We start from the raw sequence: 23,581 nt of genomic DNA, 5'->3' as shown, positions 1-23,581 counted from the left end.
GATGGCGGACGTAGGAAAAAAGAATCATAAAGGACTGACTCCATGACAGAGAGAGACGGTAGGCCTTTCCATAACAGGTGCACTTGGTCACTCAAAATCATGTACATGTAACCGCCAAGAAAAAAACTAGGAGGCAGTGGGAAATGAGGATGAATAAAGACTAGAGGTCTAAATAAACAGTAAGTCAGAAAGGCCAATGTTTGAGATAGGGCAAGCAATGCTGACATAGGCTTGGGAAGCCGGCATCTCAGTTTGTTGGGGGGCTGCGGCCACCCGGGGCTTCTCTTGGGGAGCCTAGCAAGCCAGTGCTCACTGCAAAGATGTGAGAGCTTATTCTTCAAACCTGGATTTGAAAAGGGGGACAGACGACCAAAGGCTTGTGAGAAGCGAGCCCACAGTCTTTTATCAAAGGTCAGGACCAGAGTCTTCAGCTGATGTGAAGGTTTGCCAGTAGAGTTTACCTTGGAAATTGAGAATCGGTCACAAGGATTCATGTAAACCAGAAAGAGAAGTGGGAAGAAAATTAATCATTTATTCAACTCCTTCTGTGCCAGGAACTTCACACAAGTTTTCTCTGTTCGTCCTCAGAAATAACCCTGTGAGAAAGGCAGAGTTTCCTTTATCACCTGGAGGAACTGAAGCTCAAAGAGGCTTATATACAAGCTCAAGGCATTGCAGACAGCAGTCCGGATTAGGATCACACGGGCCCAGGGCGCTCATCTCCCCACAGCACTAAGAGGCACCGTCAAGTAGTAGGGAAACACAGGGAGGCGCTAGTGTTCAGCCTCAGCAGTGTGAAGTTGCCTTGTGTAATCATGGTTGAGGGCTGGGCTGGAAGGGAGACTTTCTCTGGGTCTCATTTTCTTGCCACCTCCTCCTCGCTTTCCAGTTACTCTGTCCTTTGCTTCCTCTAGCCAGTAAAATGAGATTTACCATCTGAGGGCCCACCAACCACAACGCACAAACTGGGATCTGTCGTTGGCATAAAAGTCAAAAAATGAGAAATTCTCCAAGTGCCTTCTTTTCTCCTAAGTATCAATTCCCCTCCAGAACCTGCCTGTTTTCTTTTCCTTCCTGTGCCTTCATATAGTTCTGAGTCCAGAGTTTATAGTTCTCTTCAGGGGGGTTCATTAAGAGAAACTACTTCACTATTGAGAAATAATGTTTTAAACAAAAAATGCTGCATCAAATAGATGGTTTCTATAAATGTATTCATTTCCTTTACACTCTTTACTCTTGAGAGAATGAATATTTATTGGTGCTTACTACTTATCTGGTTATAGTCTCCTTTTGTAGAAGATGTACTTGGTTGCTGCACTAAAACAGTTCTCCCAGACCAACCACCAAAGACTTCCATTGGCATTTCCCACATCCTTCATGAATGACCATAATTATGCTTCTGCACTGTCCTCTAATGGCTGAATGTCTGAACTACAAATGAGAAGTACTGTTAGGAAATGTCCTCTGTCTAGAGGTTAAGGCAAATTTCTCAGTTCACTAGGTGAGTAACAAATTGTAGTCTCCCCAGTAACAAAATATCTTACTTGCTGTGAATTACTTACCACCTTGACTATTGTTGACTACAGTAGAAAAAAAAAGTTATTATAAAGCTCTTCGGCTGTTTCAAAAAGATCTGTGGCATAGTTATTGAATGTAGACAATAATTAAGTATATAATCAATTAATAATAAGTATATTAGGTAAGTACTTGGATAAGAAAGTATTGAGGACAATACCTTGTTCTGAGGACCAAAGACTTGTCAGGTGAAGCTGGGGCTTTAGAGACTGAACACATACACTTTCTTGGGGTAACATCGCCACCTTGTGTCTTTCTGAGATACTTCTGAAAAAAATAGGCAAACTTTTGTTTTAAAAAATGTTCTCTCATAAAAGAAATTTGAAAATTTGTTTCAAGGTTCAAACAGGAGAACAGGAATTTATTTCATTTTATTTTAATTCCAGTGTAGTTAACATACAATTTTATATTAGTTTCAAATGTATAGTAAGTATAGGGATTTAAGAATTCCACATATTGCTCATTGCTTATCAAGATAGGTGTACTCTTCACGAAAACAAATTCAAAATGGCTGAAAGACCTGAATGTGAGACAGGAAACCATCAAAATCCTTACAGGAGAACACAGGCAGCAACCTCTTTGGTTTAGGCTGCAGCAACTTCTTACTTGGCACGTCTCCAGAGGCAAGGGAAACAAAAGCAAAAATGAACTACTGGCACCTCATCAAGATAAAAACCTTCTGCACAGCGAAGGAAACAGTCAATGAAACTAAGAGGCAACTGATAGAATAGGAGAAGATACTTGCAAATGACATATCTGATAAAGGGCTAGTATCCAAAATCTACAAAGAACTTATCAAACTCAACACCCAAAAACCAAACAATCCAGTGAAGAAATGGGCAGAAGACATGGATAGACACTTTTCCAAAGAAAACATGCAGATGACTAATAGGTGCATAAAAGATGCTCAACGTCACTCATCATCAGGGAAATACAAACCAAAACCACAATGAGATACCACCTCACACCTGTCAGAATGGCTAACATTAACAACTCAGGCAACAACAGGTGTTGGCGAGGATGTGGAGAAAGAGGATCTCTTTTGCACTGCCAGTGGGAATGCACACTGGTGTGGCCACTCTGGAAAACAGTATGGAGGTTCCTCAAAAAAATAAAAATAAAAATAGAGCTACCCTAGGACCCATGAATTGCACTACTAGCTTTTATCCAAAGGATAAAAAACTGCTGATTCGAAGGGGCACATGCACTCCAATGTTTATAGTGTGGGAGCCCGACAGTGACCACAAGAAAGCATGGTTAGGGACGCGGGGATGTGCCTGCACACGGGGCTCCCTGCCTGGGCGAAGCATGCCTGCAAACAGGATGCTCTGCCAGGAGGCCTGCACACAATATCCAAGTTTAATGGTCCGCTCGCAAACGAGGGAACATGCCCTCCTTAGAAATAAGGAGGAGGCTGGAATTGTGAGCAGGCCTCTTAGTAAACATGTTGTGGTCGCTTCCTCCCTTTGTTACCCCCCGTCCTTGAAATGTGTTTGGCTACTTGCCCTTAATTGGTAAAGGAATGCATCTTGTAGATTTCAGTTTGTATCCAGTTACCGGGGTATGAAATAAACTGCAAGAGGGGCTTGCGTAGAATTGTTCCTCTGGCCGGAGTTGTGTCTGTGTCTGTCTTTTGTGTGTGTCTTGTCCTTTGTGTCATTTCGTCCGCAACATATAGCAGCACTATTAACAATAGCCAAGTTATGGAAAGAGCCCAAATGTCCATTGACTGATGAGTGGTAAAGAAGATGTGGTGTGTACACACACACACACACACACACACACACACACACAGGAATATTACTTGGTGTTAGAAAATAATGAAATCTTGCTATTTGCAGCAATGTGGATGGAACTACAATATACTATGCTAAGAGAAATAAGTCAGAGAATGTTATATGATTTCACTCATGTAATTTGAGAAACTCAACAGATGAACACAGGGGAAGGGAGGAAATATAACATGAAAACAGAGAGGGAAGCAAAGCATAAGAGACTCAAATACAGAGAACAAACTGAGGGTGGCTGGAGTCCCCTCCAGCATGTGGGGATGTGGGGATGGTCTGAACGGGAGATGGGCATTAGGAAGGGCACTTTTAGGGATGTGCGAGCACTAGGTGTCATATGAAGTGATGAATCACTGGGTTCTCCTACTGAAGCCAAAACTACACTGTATGTTAACTAACTTGAATCAAAAACAAACAAACAAAAAAGGTAAGTATACTCTTAATCCCCATCACCTATTTCACCCATCCTCCCACCAATCACCCTCTGGCAACCCTCTGTTCTATATGGGGAAGAGTTGGGTATTTTTGTTTTCTGTTATTTGGTGTTTGTTTATTTGTTTGCCTCTTTTTTTGCCCCTTTGTTTTGTTTCTTAAATTATAACATGAATGAAATCATGGTATTTGTCTTTCTTTGACTGGCTTATTTCCTTTATATGATACCCTCTAGAACCACCCATGTTGTTGCAAATGGCAAGGTTTCATTCTTTTTATGGCTGAATAATATCCCATTGTATGTATATACTATATCTCCTTTATCCACTCATCTATTGATGGGCATTTGGGCTGCCTCCATATCTTGGCTATTATAGATAATCCTGTAATAAACACAAGGGTGTATATACCCTTCAAATTAGTGTTTTCATATTCTTTGGGTAAATACCCAGGAGTGCAATTATTGGGTCATATGTTCTATTTTTAATTTTTTGAGGAATTGCTATACTGTTTTTCACATTGGCTGCACCGGTTTGCACTCCCATCAACAGTGGAAGAAGGTTCCTTTATCTCTACAACACTTGTTGTTTCTTGTGTTTTTGAGTGTAGCGATTCTAACAGTTGTGAGGTGATAGGTCATGGTAGTTTGGATTTGCATTTCCCTGATGATGAGTGATGTTGAGCACCTTTTCATGTGTCCAGTGACCTGGATATCTTCTTTGGAGAAATGTCTGTTCGTGCCTGTTGCCCATCTTTTAACTGGATTTTTTCTTTTCTTTTCTTTTCTTTTTTCTTTTTTTTTTTTTTTTTTTTGGTGTTGAGTGATATAAGTTCTTTATATATTTTGGATATTACTTGGACATGCCATTTTTAAATATAGGAAAACAGGATTTTTAAAAAAAACCAACCACACTGAGGCATGGCTTACACTTAATAAAATGCACCCTTTAAAGTGTATGAGCTCAATGAGCTTTGACAATGTATATGCCCGGGAAGCCACCAGCACCACTGAGATATTCGCATTGCTACTGAAAAGTACACTTGTGCCTATTTACAGATAACCCTATCCCCAGCCCTTACCTCAGGCCACCACTGTCCTATTCTCTATCAGTCTAGGCCAGTTTTGACTTTTTAGAATATCATATAAACACTACATACTCTTATACATATTTTATATTATACAGTATGTACTCTTTCATGCCTGTATTTAAGTATGGGGTTTTATTTTTGTTGTTGTTGTTGTTCAAATATAACCTTTCAGGCATCTACTCATATTACTGCATGTTATCAGTAGCTCATTTATTTTTGCTCCTGAGTACCATTCCTTTGTATAAATATACCCAAATTTATGTACATATTCTTTTATTGATGGACATTTGGGTTGTTTCCAGCTTTAAAACTATTATAAATAATGCTGCTATAAATATACATGTATCTAAGTGTGTACAGATGTTCTCATTTCTCATAGTAAATACTTCAAGGTAGACAGTTGGGTCTTAGGGTAAGTTTAATTTTATAAAAACAGCTGAGTCTTTTCTAAAATGGCCCTTATTTTATATTCCTAGAGCAATGAACAAGAGTTCCAGCTGTTAATATTTGGTGCTGTCATTTTTTAAAATATCTATTCTGGTGGGTGTGCAGTTAATAATGAGTATACCCTATACCTGGGTGTACTCGGTTAAGCATCTGACTTGCTCCAGTCATGATCTCATGGCTAGTGGGTTTGAGCCCCACATCAGGCTCTGTTCTGACACCTCAGAGGCTGGAGCCTGTTTCAGATTCTGTTGTCTCCCTCTTTCTCTGCCCCACCCCTGCTCACATTCTGCCTCTCTCTCAAAAATAAACATTAAATTAAAAAAAAATAATGGTGAGTATATTAACATGTCTCCCTCTCTCTCTGCCCCACCCCTACTCACACTCTGCCTCTCTCTCTCTCATAAATAAACATTAAAAATTAAAAAAAATAAATGGTGAGTATATTATCATATGTGTTACTTTGTTATACACTTAGTTTACCTCTCTCTATAAAATTGGGATATCCTTTTTAAAATTTTTCTAAATAGAAACTTTTATTATTTACTTTTGAGAGACAGAGACAGAGTTTGAGCAGGGGACGGGTAGAGAGAGAGGGAGACACAGAATCTTAAGCAGGCTCCAGGCTCCAAGCTGTCAGACAGAGCCCAATGAGGGGCTAAACCCATGAACTGCGAGATCATGACTCCAGCTGAAGTCAGACACTTAACCAAATGAGTCACCTAGATGCCCTGGGTTATATTCTAATTATTAAATTATAAGGTTATTTATATATGCTGTATACCAGTCTTTTGCAAGATACATGTCTTGTTAGTATATTTTCCTAGTCTGTGACTTGCCATTTTATATTCTGAAGTGTTCTTTGAAGAGCAAACATTTTTAATTTGACAAAGCTTAATTCATCAGTATTTTATAGTTACAAGCTTTCTGTTACCTGTTTAAAATTTTTGCCTATACCAAGATCACAAAAATTTTCTCCTGTGTTTTCTAGAAGTTTTATAGTTTTGATTTTTACTGAGGTTTTTTTCCTCATATAGATATTTAGCTGTACCAGCACTGTTTGTTACCATTGAATACTTTGGCATCTCTTTTGAAAATTAACTGACCATATATGTGTGAGCCTAATTCTGGAGTCTCTATTTTGTTCCATTTATGTATTTATCAAACCTGAGAACAACATGACATTTTCTTGCTTACTGTTGCTCTGTATTAAGTCTTGAAGTCCTTGACATTTGTCCTTGTTTTTAAATTATTTTGGCTACTCTAGGCCCTCTGCATTTTCTTATAAATTTTAAGATCAGCTTAAATTGTACAAAACACTTAGCTGGGATTTTGATTGGGAAGACACTGCATCTACTAGTTTGGGGAGAACTGGCATCTTAATAATATTGAGTTTCCCAATCCCTGAACACATTTGTCTTTGCTTTTTGTTTTGGTAGTTTTCAGTGTATAGGTTTTGAATATATTTTGTTAAATTTATCTTAAATATTTCATGATTTTGATGCTAATACATTTTAATATTTTCATTTTCTAATTTTCCATTGCTAATATACAGAAATACAAGTGACTTTGCATATTAACCTTTGCATCATGTGGCCTTTTAAATTCACTCATTCATTCTAACCTAAGTTTTGAAGATTTCTTAGGAATTTCTATAAATAGTAATGCCAGGGGTACCTGGGTGTCTGTGTCAGTTGGTTAAGCCTCCAACTTCGGCTCAGGTCATGATCTCATAGTTCATGAGTTTCAGCCCCGTGTCAGGCTCTGTGCTGAGAGTATGGAGCCTGGAGCCCACTTCCAGTTCTGTGTCTCCCTTTCTTTGCCCTTCCCCTGCTCATGCTCAGTATCTCTCTCTCTCTCTCTCAAAACTAAATAAACATTTAAAAATTTAAAAAACCATAAACATAGTAATGCCACCTGCGAATAAAATGAACATTTAATAAATGTATTAAAATTCAAGTTAGTTAACATACAGTGTAGTATTGGTTTCAGTAGTGAAACCTGGTGATTCATCATTTATATGTAACACCCAGTGCTCATCCCAACTAGTGTCCTCCTTAATGCCCATCATCCATTTAGCCCTTCCGCTCTCCACCCATCCTCAGTTTGGCCTCTGTATTTAAGAGTCTCTTATGGTTTGCCTCCCTATATTTTAACTTAACATTTTTGTTCCCAACACAAAAAGTGCCTTTCACTTCTGTCTTGCTGTTTTCTACTAGCCCAAAACGGCAAGGACTTTATTCAATGTTGAATAAAGGTGATGGGAATGAACCTTGTTCCTGACCTTAGAGAAAATGAATTCAGTCTTTTACCATAATGTATGATGTTAGTTGTGCATTTTGTTAATGTCTTTTAACAGTTATGTTTTACTATTTCAGTAAGTTTTTTTGGTCATAAACTATATTTTGTCAAATGCATCTTTTCTTTATCTGAAGCAAGAAAATATGTTTTCTTCCTTCTCTATTCTGTTAATGCTAAATTATATTTATTTTTTGAATGTTAAGCCAACTTGGAATTTTTAAGAAAAATCCCACTTGGACATAATATATTATGCTTATTATACATAGCTAGATTCACTTTTTTAATAGGTTGTTAATTTTTGCATCAATATCATGAGACATTGGTATGTGGTTTTGATTATGTCTAGTTTTGGTTGTCAGTGATATTAGTTTCAAAGGTGGAGCTGGGAAGGGTTCTCTTTTCTCTATTTTCTGAGTTTATGCATACTATTATTATGATTATTCCTTAAAATGTTTGGTAAAATTCTTCAGTGAAGACATTTGAGCCTGGAGTTTTCCTTGTAGGAAAGTTTTAAAGTATGATCTCAACTTCTTTACTATATTTATAGAGCTATTCAGATTTTCCATTAATAATTTTTGTCTTGCAAAGAATTTGTCTGTTCCTTCTAAGTTATCAAACTGAATGGCACAAATTTTGTACTATTCCTATCCTTTGACTGTCACAGGATTGATAGTGAACTTGTATGTGTTCTAGATCTCGGGTCTTCCAGGAAATCTTCATCTTAGAGCTCCTAATCATTGGCCCAGCCTTGTGGCAGCTGGCCTTATATTAACTAGCACAGCTTAACTTTCATTAACAGACTCCAGGGGACCTCTGCAGATTTCTAGAGCTCTTTCTCCACCTAGCCCCCGGCTCCATGCTCACCTGCCCTAAGAATTACAGCCATCTCTGGTACCTTGATCTCTAATAATTACCTCCTGAACTCAAGACCCCTGTTCTCTAACTGGGATCCTTTTCATGTGGTTTGGCTTTGGAGAGTGCCTTTCCAGCAGAAAGCTGGGGTGACTTTAAGACTCACTTTACTTGATCCTCTCCTTATGGATCAGCCTTGTGTCTCCTGTTTCCCAGTCTCTGAAAACAGTTATTTCATGTATTGTGCCCAGTTTTGTCATTTTCTTACATTGGGAGGGCAGGTCTTTTCCCAGTTTTTCCATCATGGCTGGAAGAGGAAATTTTCAGACACTCTTGACCAGACCACTGATTTTCCTTCATCTAGGATATGCCAACCCTGTTGTCAAGAGTGCTTACAGCACTATGAGTCTTAGGTGGGATGCATTATGAACAATAAAAACGGAGGGGATATTAAAATCCACGGAATCAACTCCAGCTATCATTGAGGGGACTGGATGTTACAGATAGATGGTCCACTTGCATAGTGAATACGTTATATCTTTCCTTAGTACATAATTCTTAGGCTAAAATGAACTAAACTGAGGGCTAGGTATTAAATTTCCCATTTATTAAAAGTGCTAGAAAGTAGCCATCTGGTGAGTCACTATGGGATGGTAGAGAAACGTAGAGATAAAGTGGAAAAAATAATTCTGCTCTGGGAGTTAGGAAGCTTGGTTCAAATGCCAGGACTTTACACTTATTTTCCTCACTTGCTTCCATTTCTGTCTGTAAAAATAGGCAACTGAGCTCATTGCTCTGTAACAAAAATTCTGGTTTGGCCATTTGTACTACTGTTCTGTTTTCTATTATTCTAAGCATTATCCCATGTTAATTGGTATGGTATCAGTAGGCTAGAACAATTATCAGCTTAAGGGTTAAATTACTCCTATAGCATCAATTAGCAGAGGATAGTAATTCAAAGAAAGTGAGTGGAAGATAAAAGGAGGACATATCAAAGAGCTTTCTGTACGGTGTAGAATCTCAATTTCCAATTAAAGAGTTCTGGGTTAAAAGGATCACAAGATAACAGGGCCTATTTTAATCTCCCATCTTCCTATTAAAATAACAATGTCAAGTAAAACAGAAGCCCAGAATTCACCTCCTCCAACATCTCATAGTAATTATTAGCAGCAACAAAAATTTCAAGAACAAGAACCAAATAAGAAAAAGCACACAACTTCATGCCATAACTTCAATGAGTTGTGAAAAAAGAAAAAATAAAGTTCTGATAAGCCTTGGCATACCTCCCAACCTTTACCCTAAGCTCCAGAAAGAGAGCGAATGAAATATTGAGAATCTTCATAAATATTTCTTACTTTGGAGAAAAGTCATCAGAGAGATCTAATAGGATAGTTAGGCAAAATTCAAAAAGACATCTTTAAGAGTAGAAGCCTCTGCAGCAAGACAGTGAGCAGAAACAGGGGAGGTATTGGATCTATGTGGAATCTGAAGAGTCTGGGACCACAGATTTCCCTCCACAGTAACGAGGTGCACTTTGACCCAAGTGAACCCTTAGGATGGGATACTGGGTCACATTTCAGAGGAGAAAACAGAACCCACAGGAAACACAGATGGAACAAGCCCTATGCCATTTTCCTACAACCTCAGGCTACAGAGAAGGAAACGGAAGCAAAACACAGCTTTCAAGCTATGGTTCTAGGGAGACAAACAGGAAAGGATGAGGGACACTGAACTACTGAGAGCAAAGTGAAACTTAAGCAGAGTAGCCCATGTTCTGTCTACACAAGATGAAAAAAAATGACACATTGATCTTGTTCTCTATCTTTGTGTGTTTTATATTTTTATAAAAGATGTTTTTAAAAAGGATTGTTTAAATTAAAACTACACATTTCTATGGTGTTGGCTACGATCTTTCTTCCTTCATTCATGATTTTATTTATTTGGGTCCTTTCCTTTTTCTTTTTGATAAATCTGGCTAGGGGTTTATCAATGTTGTTATATCTTTAAAAGAATCAGCTGCTGGTTTTGTTGATTGGTTTCTAGTGTTGTTGTTTTTTTATTTTAATATTATTGATTTCTGTTCTAATCTTTATTATTTCCATTCTTCTGCTGGTTTTGAGATTTATTTAGTCTTCTTTGTCCAGCTCCTTTACATGTAAGCTTAGGTTGTGTATTTGAGACATTTCTTCCTTCTTAGGGAGGCCTGGATTGCTCTATACTTCCCTCTTATGACCAAAGGTTTGCTGCATCCCAAAGGTTTTGTGGACTGTTGTGTTTTCATTTTCATTGGCTTCCATGTAATTTTTTATTTCTGCTCTAATTTCTTGGTTAACCCATTCATTCTTTAGTAGGATGTTCTTTAACCTCCAAGCATTTGTGGTCTTTCCAATTTTTTTTTTCCAGTGATTGATTTCAAGTTTCAAGGTATTAAAGCATGAAAATATGCATGATATGATATTAATCTTTTTGTACTTGTTGAGAGCTTATTTGTGACCCAGTATGTGATCTATTCTGCAGAATGTTCCATGTGCACTTGAGAAGAATGTGTATTCTGCTGCTTCAAGATGCAAAGTTCTGAGTATATCTGTTAAGTCCATCTGGTCCGGTGTGTCATTCAAAGCCATTTCCTTGTTGATCTTCTGCTTAGATGATCTCTCCATTGCTGTAAGTGAGATGTTAAAGTCCCCTATTATTATTATATTATTATTAATGAATTTCTTTCTGCCTGTGATTGATTGATTTATATATTTGGGTCCTTGCAAGTTGGGAGATACTTACAATTGTTAGATCTTGATGGATAGGCCCCTCAATTGTGATATAATGCCCTTCTTTATCTCTTATTACAATCTTTGTTTTAAAATCTAGTTTGTTCTAAGTATGGCTACTCGGCTTTGTTTTGATGTCCATTAGCATGATAGATAGTTCTCCTTCCCCTCACTTTCAGTCTGCAGGTGTCTTTAGGTCTAAAATGAGTCTCCTGTATGGAACCAGAAAAGACCCTGAAGAGCCAAAGTAATGTTGAGAAAGAAAACCAAAGCTGAAGGCATCACAATTCCAGACTTCAAGCTATACTACAAAGATGTAACCATCAAGAAGGTATGGTACTGGCACAAAAACACATAGATTAAAGAAACAGAATAGAGAACCCAGAAATGGACCCACAAACGTATGGCCAACTAATCTTTGACAAAGTAGGATATCCAATGGAAAAAATATCCAATGGAAAAAAAGACTGGTCTCTTCAGCAAATGGTGTTGGGAAAACTGGACAGCGACATGCAGATGAATAAACTTGGACCACCTTCTTGCACCATACACAAAAATAAATTCAAAATGGATGATGGTCCAAAATGTAAGACAGTAAACGATCAAAATCCTACAGAGAAAACAGGCAGCGACCTCCATGACCTCAGCTGGAGCAGCTTCTTACTTGACAAGTCTCTGGAAGCAAGGAAAACAAAAGCAAAAATGAACTATTGGGACCTCATCAAGATAAACACCTTCTGCACAGAGAAGGAAACAATTAACAAAACTAAAAGGAAACTGACAGAAGAAGATATTTGCTAATGACATATCAGATAAAAGGTTAGTATCAAAAATCTACAAAGAACTTCTTAAACTCAACACCCCAAAGCCAAATAATCCAGTGAAGAAATGAGCAGAAGACACAGACACTTTTTTAAAGAAGACATTCAGATGGCTAACTGACACATGGAAAGATGCTCAACATAACCATTATCTGGGACATACATATCAAAACCTGATCAGATACCACCTCATACCTGTCAGAATGGCTAAAATTAACAACTCAGGAAAAAACAGATGTTGGCAAGGATGCAGAGAAAGGGGAATCCTCTTGTACTGTTGGTGGAAATGCAAACTGGTACAGCCACTTTGGAGAACAGTGTGGAGGTTCCTCAAAAAATAAAAAGAGAGCTACCTGTTGACCCAGCAATTGCACTACTAGGTATTTACCCAAAGGATACAAAAATGCTGATTCAGAGGGGCACACGCACCCCAATGTTTGTAGCAGCACTATCAACAATAGCCAAATTATGGAAAGAGCACAACTGTCCATCAACTGATGAATGGATAAAGAAGATGCGGTATATGGGGCGCCTGGGTGGCTCAGTCAGTTAAGCGTCCGACTTCGGCTCAGGTCATTATCTCACAGTTCATGGGTTTGAGCCCCCCTGTGTCAGGCTCTGTGCTGACAGCTAGCTCAGAGCCTGGAGCCTGTCTTCTGATTCTGTGTCTCCCTCTCTCTCTGACCCTCCCCTGCCCATGCTGTTTCTCTCTCTCTCTCTCAGAAATAAATAAAACATTAAAAAAAAAAAAAGAAGATGTGTGTATACAATGGAATATTACTCAGTGATCAAAACGAATGAAATCTTGCTATTTGCAACAATGTGCATAGAACTAGAATGTATTGTGTTAAGTGAAGTAAGTCATTCAGAGAAAGATAAATACATGATTTCACTCATATGTGGAATTTAAGAAACAAAACAGATGAACATAGGGAAAGGGAAGGGAAAATAAGAAAAAAAAACAGAGAGAGAAGCAAACCATATGAGACTCTTAACTACAGAGAACAAACTGAGGGTTGCTGTAGGGGAGGCGGGTGGGGGGATGGGCTAAATGGGTGACAGGCATTAAGGAGGGCATTGTTGGGGTGAGCACTGGGTGTTACATGTACGTGCACTAAAACCATTATTTATACTATAGTTAACTACTTGGATTTAAATAAAAACATAAAATAAAACAAAATTGTACTAACATGCTACTAAAAAATAAAGTCACAGAGAGATGACAACAGCATACAGAAGGCAGATAAAGAATGTGAGAGCAGAAATCTAAAAGAAATAGAAGAAAACTCTCCATGAGACTTTCTGTGACCAAAAAAAAATCTTTATAAGGACATGAACTCCAGAAGATAATTTCTCATCAGTGAATAACTGAAAAAATAGAATGAAATAAAAAAGAAAACTGTACTGCTAAAAAAATTTGAGAACCAAAATAATATCAGAAAATGAATTAAAAACAGCAAGAAACAGAAGAGTTAAAAATGGAATTAATAAAGTATAAAAAGGCTTTAGCCCACCACAGTGAAAAAACAATTAATATAATATTTAAAGAACAAAGAAAAAATAAAAGGGCAGATAAACCAGCAGATCAAACAAAAAACTTTATACAAGATGTAAGAACACAAAATTTCCCTGAGAATTAGTCTATGTAAAAAGCTATATAAAGGAGGGCCTGGGTAGCTCAGTCAGTTAAGTGTCTGATTTCCGCTCAGGTCATGATCTCAGGGGTGGTGAGTTTGAGCCATGTGTGGGGCTCTGTGCTGACAGCTCAGAGTCTGGAGCCTGCTTGGGATTCTGTGTCTCCCTCTCTCTCTGCCCCTCCCTGGCTTGTGCTCTGTCTCTCTGTCTCCAAAAAAATAAATGCTAAAAAAAATTTAAGTATATAAAATATCAGTTTTTATTGAGGTAGCTCTTGTTTCCCATTGATTTCAGGAATAGAGAAAGATTTCTTTAATCACATAGAAGATAGGACAAATTTCAAGCTAGTGTCAAGTTTCACCTTACTAACACTTAGTGCTAGGATATAATAGGATAATTAATTTCAGTCAAATTTTCAAGAAAAGTTAAATGACACCCAATTTTATAACCACCCAAGCCACTAAACAGAAAGACAGGTATATTTAAACATGCATGAACACAGGAAATATAGTGTTCATAAGGAACTTAAAAAGCCACTTGACAATGAAATTAACTGATCAAGACATAATTTTAAAAACAATGTTTAAAAACCTTGACATCCCCTTTAACTTCACTAATCATGGATTAGCATTTCATAATGTATAAGTGTTGAATCACTATGTTGTACACCTGAAACTAATATATTGTATGTCAACTATACTTCAATTAAAAATATATATATCTGATTCTTTTGTCTAGTGTACATTTTCACAAAGCTCTACATGTCTCCATTGCAACAATGGAAAACAACATTTCATGATTTTTATATTCCTATGAGATTACTGTATATCCAAAAATTTGCTCACTGGAACTTTTATTTCTCTTAGGAAACAGGAAGGGGAAAAAAGGCAATAAAACCTTGCCTTCTATATTAGTTTGCTAGTGCTGCCATAACCAAGTACCACAGGCTGGGTGACTTGAACAGAGATTTATTTTCTCAATTCTGGAGGCTAGAAGTCAGAGACCAAGATATCATCAAAGTTGGTTTCTTTTGACTTCTCTCCCTATCTTTTAGATGTCAGTCTTCTTCCTGTATCTTTCACATCATCTTCCTTCTGCACTTCTCTGTGTCTGAATTCCTTTTTCTTAATTTTTTTTAAAAGTAGGCTTCATGCCTGGCCAGACCCCAATGCAGAACCTGAACTTAGAACACTGAGATAAAGACCTGAGCTGAGATGAAGAGTCAGACATTTAACTGACAGCCACTCAGGCACACCTAAATTTCCTTTTCTTATAAGAACACCAGTCTTATTGGAATAGGGCTCATCTTAATGACCTCCTTTTAACATAATTAATTCAGGGGCACCTGCATGGCTCAGTTAAGCATCAGACTCTTGGTTTGGGCTTGGGTCATGATCTCACTGTTCAGGAGTTCGAGCCCCACATGGGCTCTGTGCTGACAGTGCAGAGCCTGCTTGGGATTTTCTTTCTCTCTCTCTCTTTACAATCACATTCTGAGGAATTGGGATTTATGACTTCAATATGTGAATTTGGGTGGCACACAATCCGGCCAATAACATTTTCCATGCCTCACTATAAAGGAAGTGTGATTGAATGTCATTCTGTTCCCGTATTTCATAAAGGGGTCAGAACTCCTTGTCTTCTTTAAGAGTCAGTTGGTTATAACTAGGTATGTGGTCAACTCATCCTGTCCGCTTTGTCTTACAGAGATGCTGGACTTCTCAGAACCTTGAAAACAAAACAAAACAAAACAAAAACCAAGGACTGACTGTTAGACGGAAAGAGTGGAGGAGTCTCAATCTTGCTTCACTTTGTTTTGGATATAGCATAAAGAAAACAATGGAATGACTCTCTAGTTTCTTTCCATCTCCTGGAGTCTTTAATTTTTCTTAAGTTTATTTATTTTGACAGAGACAGTGACAGCACAAGTGGGGAAAGGGCAGCTAGAGAGGGAGAGAGAGAATCCCAAGCAGGCTCTACACTGACAGCACAGAGCCCAATGTGGGGCTTCAACTCACGAAGCCACAAGATCATGACCTGATCCAAAACCAAGAGTCAGACGCTGAACCAACTGAGCCACCCAGGTGCCCCATCCATCCCCTGGAGTCTTAGAATTTATTTTTTTACTAATACATTTTGAGTAGTTTTAAGTTTACAGAAAAACTGAGTAGAAAGTACAGAAAACTACAGCGTGATTGTTGAATGGTATTGTAAGATTATGTTTAGCTTTGTAACTGCCCTACTGTCTTCCAAAGCGATTGTGCCATTTTGCATTCCTAATAGAAATGAAAGTCTGTTGCTCCACATCCTCATCATAACAGGCAATAGTGGTATCTCATTCTTTCAATTTGCAATTCCCCAATGACATGTGATATTGAGCACCTTTTCATATGCTTATCTGCCATCTATATATCTTCTTTACTGAGGTATCTGCTCAGATCTCTTGCCTATTTTTTAAAAAAAAATTATGTCAGCTTGAATAAAAATAAATAAAATAAATTTTTTATTTAAATTTTAGTTAGTTGGGGCACTTGAACTTTAGTTAGTTGGGTGGCTCAATCAGTTAAGCATCCAATTCTTGGTTTTGGCTCAGGTCATGATCTCACAGTTCATAAGATGGAATCCTGAGTTGGGATCCATGCTAACAGCATGGAATCTGCTTGCGATTCTCTCTCCCTCTCTCTCTCTGCCCCAACCCCACTTGCATGCATGTACACGTACACGGCACTCTCTCTCTCAAAAATAAATAAACTTTTGGTTAACATACAGTGCAATATTGGTTTCAGGAGTAGAATTCAGTGATTCATCACTTACATACAACAGCAGTGCTCATCACAAGTGTGGTCTTCTTTTAATGTTTATTTATTTCTGACAGAAAGAGAGAGAGCATGAGCTGGGGAGGGGCAGAGAAGGAGACAGAGGATATGAGGCAGGCTCTGCACTGACAGTAGAGAGTCCAATGTGGGGCTTGAACTCGTGAACTGTGAGATTATGACCAGAGCTGAAGTTGGACACTTAGCCAACTAAGCCACCCAGGTGCCCCACAACTGCCCTCTTTAATACCTATCATCCATCTGGCCCATCCCCTACCCACCTCCCACCATCAACCCCCAGTTTGTTCTCTATCATTAAGAGTCTCTTGTGGTTTCCTTTCCATACATTCGTTTTGTTTCTTAAACTCCATATGAGTGAAATCATATGGTATTTGTCTTTCTCTGACTTACTTATTTCACTTAGTATAATACATTCTGGCTTCATTGACGTTGTTACAAATTTGCCTATTTTTTTAATTGCTGAGTTGTCAAAGTTTTCTTTGTATATTTTAAGTAACAGTCCTTTATCAGATATGTTTTGCAAATATGTTCTCCCAGTATGTGGCTTGTCTTTTCATTCTCTTACAAGTGTCTTTTGTAGGGTCTTTTGACCTTAATGAAATCACACTTGTTTCTTCTTTCGTGGGTCATACTTTTGGTGTTGTCTCTAAAAACTCAACAGCAAACCCAAAGTCACCTGGGTTTCCTCTTATGCTATCTTCTAGATTTTTTGCATTTTTTCACTTAGGTCTATGATCCATTCTGAGTTATTTTTTGTGAATGATGTAAGGTCTTTGGCTAGATTCATTTTTTGCATGTGGGTTTCCAGTTTTTCTGGTACATGTGCTGAAAAGCTAGCTGTGCTCCACTGAACTGCCTTTGCTCCTTTGGCAAATTTCAGTTGACTGTATTGATGTGGGTCTGTCTCTGGGCTCTCTGCTCTGTTCAACTTATCTAATAAAAGCTTGGTTTTCACACATAACTCGTCATGGAAATATGCTTATTATTTGTAAGCACTTGTATATCAAAGTGAATTTCCTGATAAGAAATAATGGAAACTCAGATGGCTCATTCTATAACCCAAATATATTCACATGAAAATAATTACAATGCTGTTAATACAATAGAAAATAACTAAGAAAATGCAAAATATAAAGAAAACTAAAGAACTTAACTTGCACTTACCTTTGAAAACCTTTATGGCTGGTGTGAGGGAGACAAGAAAGGGGAGGGTTATTGTGTAGGATGATTTTCACTGTCACTAATAGAATCATTGCTATCTATAGGTTCAATGGAATCTTTTTTACATTACCGTATTAATAAACTCTTATCATATACTGTATTTAATGTAACTGGTAATAAGGCAGCAGAAGAAAGGGTCTACTTATGCAGGCAGCCTGACCTAGAATGAAGCAAAACATTCCTCAGCTTACTCTTGTAAGGAAAAGCAAAGTAGTAACCTAGGTGCTTTGAAATGACAAAAAAAAAAAATACACTAGTGACAGTTGTGGGAACTTTCCAACATTCTGAAAAAAAAATCACTGATTTCTGCCAAACACTGAGGCCTGAGACTGAGCATCTGAGCACAGGAGACGATCGCCCACAATCCCACACAGAGAGTGGGAGGGAGAGAGAGAATCATGGACTCAGTTGTGATCATGTGACATTCGGTGCCATGTACTACTCATATTGCACAACATCGCTCATTTATCAAGGTAAAATTTATTAGAAATGTTTCCTCATCTTGAGTACACTCACAGAACAAGTTACTTGCAATCCAAGGTTTTGCTGTATTTGTTTTTTCTTTCACCAATACCACATTATCTTAATTAGTTTAGATTTACAGTAAGTCTTGAAGCGTAGTACTGCCAATTTTCCATGTTTCTTCAATACTGCGTTGGCTAGTCTTCTGTTTTTCTGTGAGCTTTAGAATCAGTTTATTGATATCCAAAATAATTTGCTGGGATTTTGATGGGAATTGTGTTACATACCACGTTGGGAAGAACTGGCATCTTGTAATATTGACTCTTCCTATCCATGAACATAGAGTTTCTCTCCATTTACTTAAATCTTCTCTGATTTCTTTCATTAGTTTTATAGCTTGCCTAATATAGATCTTATACGTATATATGTCAATCAATCTGCCTCCCTTCTTTCCTCCCTCTCTTTTTGGTGCTGATAAAAACGATGTTGTATTTTTTATTTTCAATTTTTCATTGTTGGTATCTAGGAGAGCAATTGACTTTTGTAAATTAACTTTGTATCCTGTAATCTTGTTATAACTGACTTCTTAGTTCCAGACTTTGTTTTTAATTCTTTGGGGTTTTCCAGAGCCAATCATGTCACCTGTGAAGAAAGACACTTTTCTTCCTCTTTCCTAAATCTGCATGCCTTCCCCCCATCCTTTTCTTGTTTTATCTCATTAGCTAAGATATGATGGTGTATAGGAGTGTGGGGGTCTTAGAACTTTTTACTTTACTGTTTCAAAAGAATTACACTGTGCCTCACTAAAAGAATCATCCCTCATTTAGGGAATATTCCAAAACACTAACAGAAATTGGGAGGGGAGTAAGGAGGAAGGGTGTTAATTTTCTCATCACAGCAAGGCACCAATTTTATGGCCTAAAATTAAAACATTTTAAGAATATGTATCTTAAAATAACTCCAACCTTCATGTTTTTCACAATATTTTTCTTTTTTTAACTATTTATTTGAGAGAGAGAGAGACAGAATGTGAATGGGGGAGCGGAGAGAGAGAGAGAATCCCAAGCAGGCTCCATGCTGTAAGCGCAGAGCCCAACACAGGGCTTGCTCTACGAACCATGAGATTATGACCTGAGCTGAAATCAAGAGTCAGACCCTTAGCTGACTGAGCCCCCAGGGCGCCCCTTACTGGAACATGGGCACATCCATTCCTTTACACATTTTGTATTGCAGCTTTGGCACTACAGCAGTGGAGCTACAACAGACACTTTATGGCCTCCAATCCAGAATATTTACTACCTGGTCCTTCATTGGAAGCGTTTGCTAACCTAGATCCATTAATCTATTATTAGTACAACATGTAATATTCTAACTATATTATTTTGTCACTTTTGTTTATTGCCTGCAACAATTTTATAAAAAGAAATTTCCACTCATCAATGATTTTGGTTAGATGGTACAGAAAAAGTAGAATAAATGCTTAATTCTTATCCTTTATTTGCCAGTTTTCAAAGTATTTATATGCTTCATTTATATTCTCCAAAGGGGACTGAAAAAAGTGCTTAAGTACAATTATAAATGCATGGACTTAAACATATTCAACGTGTCTCCACACATTGCATTTATCATCCCTACTGAGGTCCACAGTGTTCCATCTTTGGCCAGCAGGAACCTCTTCAGGTTAGCTCCTGAGTCCTTCTGATATAACTCTAGTCATCTTCTTGAATAATAGTCCAGATTCATAGAGTTCCTGCCTCTGCCTCGGGATCCTCCATCTTTCCACAGAGCTCTAATTTCTTCTCCTAGAAAATAGTGTAGGGGCGCCTGGGTGGCTCAGTCAGTTAAGCATTGGACTCTTAATCTCGGCTCAGGTCATGATCTCACAGTTGATGAGTTCAAGCCTGCCTGCTTATGATTCCTTCTCTCTCCCTTTTCCTCTGCCCCTCCCTCCCCCCCCCTCAAAATAAATAAATAAACTTTAAAAAGAAAATAGGATAGAGAAACCATAATCTGGGGGCTAGGAACTCACTGCCACTCTGTTGAACACTGTTTCTAGGCCTTTTTAGAGGACAGAGCCAGGAAATTTATTTGCTTTCAGAGCAAATACTCCATAAATCATAAATCATAAATCAAACTCAAGATGCCAGGGTTGTAATTTAACAATGCCAGTTTCTCCTTTTAGCAACTCTGAAAATTCTAGTTTTCAATGACGCCAACATACTGACTTTATCCCATAACTACAAATAACAGTCTCAAAAACAATACCAATAATCCTACCGAAAATATTACTAAAAATTCTTTAAATTCTTATGCTTTTCATTACATCCTTATGCCACACAGATTGCTGTTCTAAACTCATTTAGGACAGTTATTCTGTATTTCAAAAGTTTACTCTTAAAAGATTAAGAGTTTAAAAGTAAAATATTCACAGCTCCAAAATCAAATCTACCAAATGAGGTATATCCAAATAGGTTTCACTTTTACCCCTATTCTCTCCCCAATATAGGTATTCATACAATTTTAAAAGTTCATCTTTTCATAAATGTGTGTATTAATATGTGTATGTAGATATTATTAAAATTTCTTAGTTAAGTTGTCACATACTATAGACTTTTCATTTAACAAGAACTTGATCAGAAATATAAACTTCTCAATAATCTACTCACAGTAGTCAAAACTCCTAGAATTAACTGAAGTCTAAAATGTAAGAATAGTTTGAGAATGGAACCCTTAGGAACACTAATATCTAAGAAACTGGTAAAGACTGGCTAACTGATCAGTTATATCGATGTCTCCTTTGTCCTCTGGCACACAATGAAACTATGCTTCCTGTGACTTCTACAGTTCCGTGAAGCCTTACTGGTGAGTTCTGGTCAAAGAGAGGTAGGGGAAAGTGATGGGTGCTGTTTTCAGGACCCTAAAGTCTCACACAATCCTCCACATTCTTTCTCTTCCCTCATCTCGTGGCTGGATGCAAAGGAGACACCGGAAGACTCCAAGGCCCTAGAAATGGGCAGCACTGTGTAGGAAGGAGCACAAGATGCTAAATGACTATGTAAAACAGACCCCATCCCTACCTCAAGTCCACTTTAGACTGGTTCTGGGCAAGAAATAAACATGGTGTTAAAGCAGATGTTGGGGTGTGTGTTAGAACAGTGAGCCTACCGTGAACATACAGGGCCAGTGCAGGAAACAAAGTCTCTTAAGGAGGTTCAGAAATGGTCAGAAAAGTGCTTTTTGGTTTTTGTTTTTAAAAGTGAAAGTAGCAGAGAGTTTCAAGAGCAAGTAGTTGATGACATCAAATGCTGTAGAGAACTAGCAAGACTTGCTTATTAGAAGTGACAGTGTAGGGTCGCTGGTAATTAAGTACGTACCATCTAAATGTCTCCAGTCATTTTCATTGCTCTTTTCTAGTTCTTGTGTTTATGGAGAAATAAAACAGAATTATTTCTTTAAAGTACTTTCAAAAGTGTATTTGGCCCAGGGGTGCCTGAGTGACTCAGTTGGTTGAGTATCCAACTCTTGATTTTGGCTCAAGTCATGATCCCAGGGTCGTGGGATTGAAATCTACATTGGGCTGAGCATGGAGCTTAAGATTCTCTCTCTCTCCCCCTCTGCCTCTACCCAACTCATGCTCTCTCTCTCTGTCTCTCAAGAAAAAATAAAACCAAAACCACAACCAACTATATTTGGCCCGATCATATTTACCTTTAAAATATTTTTGTCCCAAAGACTATTTGTTTCTATATCCTATCTTTAATTCTTCTGGAGCTTTACTAACACTTTCATGGTTCTGTAGCACTCCATGGGTACATCTAGTCTACTTACTGAGCATCAGCTTCTCCTTTAAAAAAAAAAAAAAGGCGGATTTTCCCAGTTTTGGATACTTACACAAGATAATACACAACAGAAAGATGGGTGCTCTGGGGTCCTTAGTTCTTCCTAGATCCTACGCCCCACCTCCCAGTCATATAGCTAGCTGTATACAACTACTATTTGTCTTAGAGAAGAAATAAAACATAAATTCCCAAGAAGAGGGATTTGAAGGAAGCCTAGGGAAAGGAAATGGATATCTGGGAGAATAAAGAAGGGCAGGATGTGACGGGGGAATTATAGGCAAGATAATGAAAATACATAAACCTAGTTGAAGCAAGGGAACAAGGAAGAGCACGTCAGAGCTGCCACAAATCAAGGATGGCTGCTGTGACATCAGCATTAAATGGTGAGCTCTGTGACTACATGTGTTTCTGTGTGCAGGACCAAACCGGCAGGGGTTTCTTCCCATCACCTGTAAAATGCAGCATAGCCTCCTAGGGAGCTGCTCGCAGGTGGGAAGGTCCCTAAAGCCCAGGATATGGTAGAATTTTACTATCCCTTTATGAAATATCTTAGTACCTTTAAAAAAAAAAACCTTAGAAGTTTGAATATTTAAACTAGAAAGAACTGTCGATGGCAATACAATTTAAACATTAGCAAATCTATATTAGCTTTTTCCTAAGCATAGACATACAAATACATATACATCATATAACACAGTATTACTGTGTAACAAAAAATAAAACTTCTTAAGTTACTGCAATGAGAACTCTAGTTATGTGTTTTCAACACCCATTTTGAAAGTCTACACAAAGAGGATATAGAGATATAATTTTAAACTCTCCTTCAAATAAGCAAAGAGATCTTGCTTGGGAGTAAAATAAATGTAAAAATAATATCATATATCCCATTTTCAATTAAAGATTTTATTTTCTTACTTTAAGGAACAAAAGACTAAAACTCTGGGTAAAATATTCATTAACCTAACCAGAAGCTTTTTTACTTAAGCTTGGTGTTTAAAAAAAATCCTCTACCTCTACAGGGTTTTAAATTTTTTCTTGCTTCAGGCAGAGTCAGGAATCTAAATGGAGCATTAATTCAGCGTATCTCAAATAACACCATTAATATTACACTGGCATTTTTAAATTAAGGGACAATTTAAAATTTCTACCACATATACTTTCAATTTATAGTCATCATTATTTGTCAGAACAAAAATTTAAAGACTTGATTTGGTGATCTGTGTATACTTCCTCCATATTACAAGTAATTTCATACATAAAAACTGTTCAATGAATACCCACACAAATAAACCAAGAGTCTACAATTAACAGTTTACTGTATTTGCTTTATCCCCTATCTGTCCATTACTCTATCAAACCATGAACGCACCACTGACCTAAGTAAGTTGCAGATCATTGTATACTTCACTCCTGCCAGTGGTTATATCATTTAACTAGGGTTTAATATTTGCTTATAGTGCTTTATTTTTTGAGGCAAATTTTACGTAAAGTAGAATGCACAGACCTTAAGGGTGCTATTTGATG

At 37.6% G+C, this 23,581-nt stretch overlaps 2 long non-coding RNA genes across 3 annotated transcripts in view; one reads left to right on the top strand and one right to left on the bottom strand.

Annotated features, from left to right (window-relative positions):
- The window catches only part of LOC144232990 (uncharacterized), a 65,895-nt gene extending 52,821 nt beyond the window's left edge, over positions 1–13,074 (top strand). The window contains exons 2-3 of the long non-coding RNA XR_013335564.1: positions 10,998–11,144; positions 11,425–13,074. This is a non-coding gene — a long non-coding RNA (uncharacterized LOC144232990). The remainder of the gene's footprint in view (positions 1–10,997; positions 11,145–11,424) is intronic.
- Positions 1–23,581, bottom strand: part of LOC144232989 (uncharacterized) — an 87,138-nt gene that overhangs the window by 58,851 nt on the left and 4,706 nt on the right. For both annotated transcript variants that reach the window (XR_013335562.1, XR_013335563.1), the window contains exon 2: positions 1,736–1,842. This is a non-coding gene — a long non-coding RNA (uncharacterized LOC144232989). The remainder of the gene's footprint in view (positions 1–1,735; positions 1,843–23,581) is intronic.

Source organism: Crocuta crocuta, unplaced genomic scaffold (assembly GCF_008692635.1).
Source record: "Crocuta crocuta isolate KB4526 unplaced genomic scaffold, BGI_CrCroc_1.0 scaffold751, whole genome shotgun sequence".
NCBI lineage: Eukaryota > Metazoa > Chordata > Mammalia > Carnivora > Hyaenidae > Crocuta > Crocuta crocuta.
Note: the sequence above shows the minus strand (reverse complement) of the source record. Positions and strands in the feature narration are given on the sequence as shown.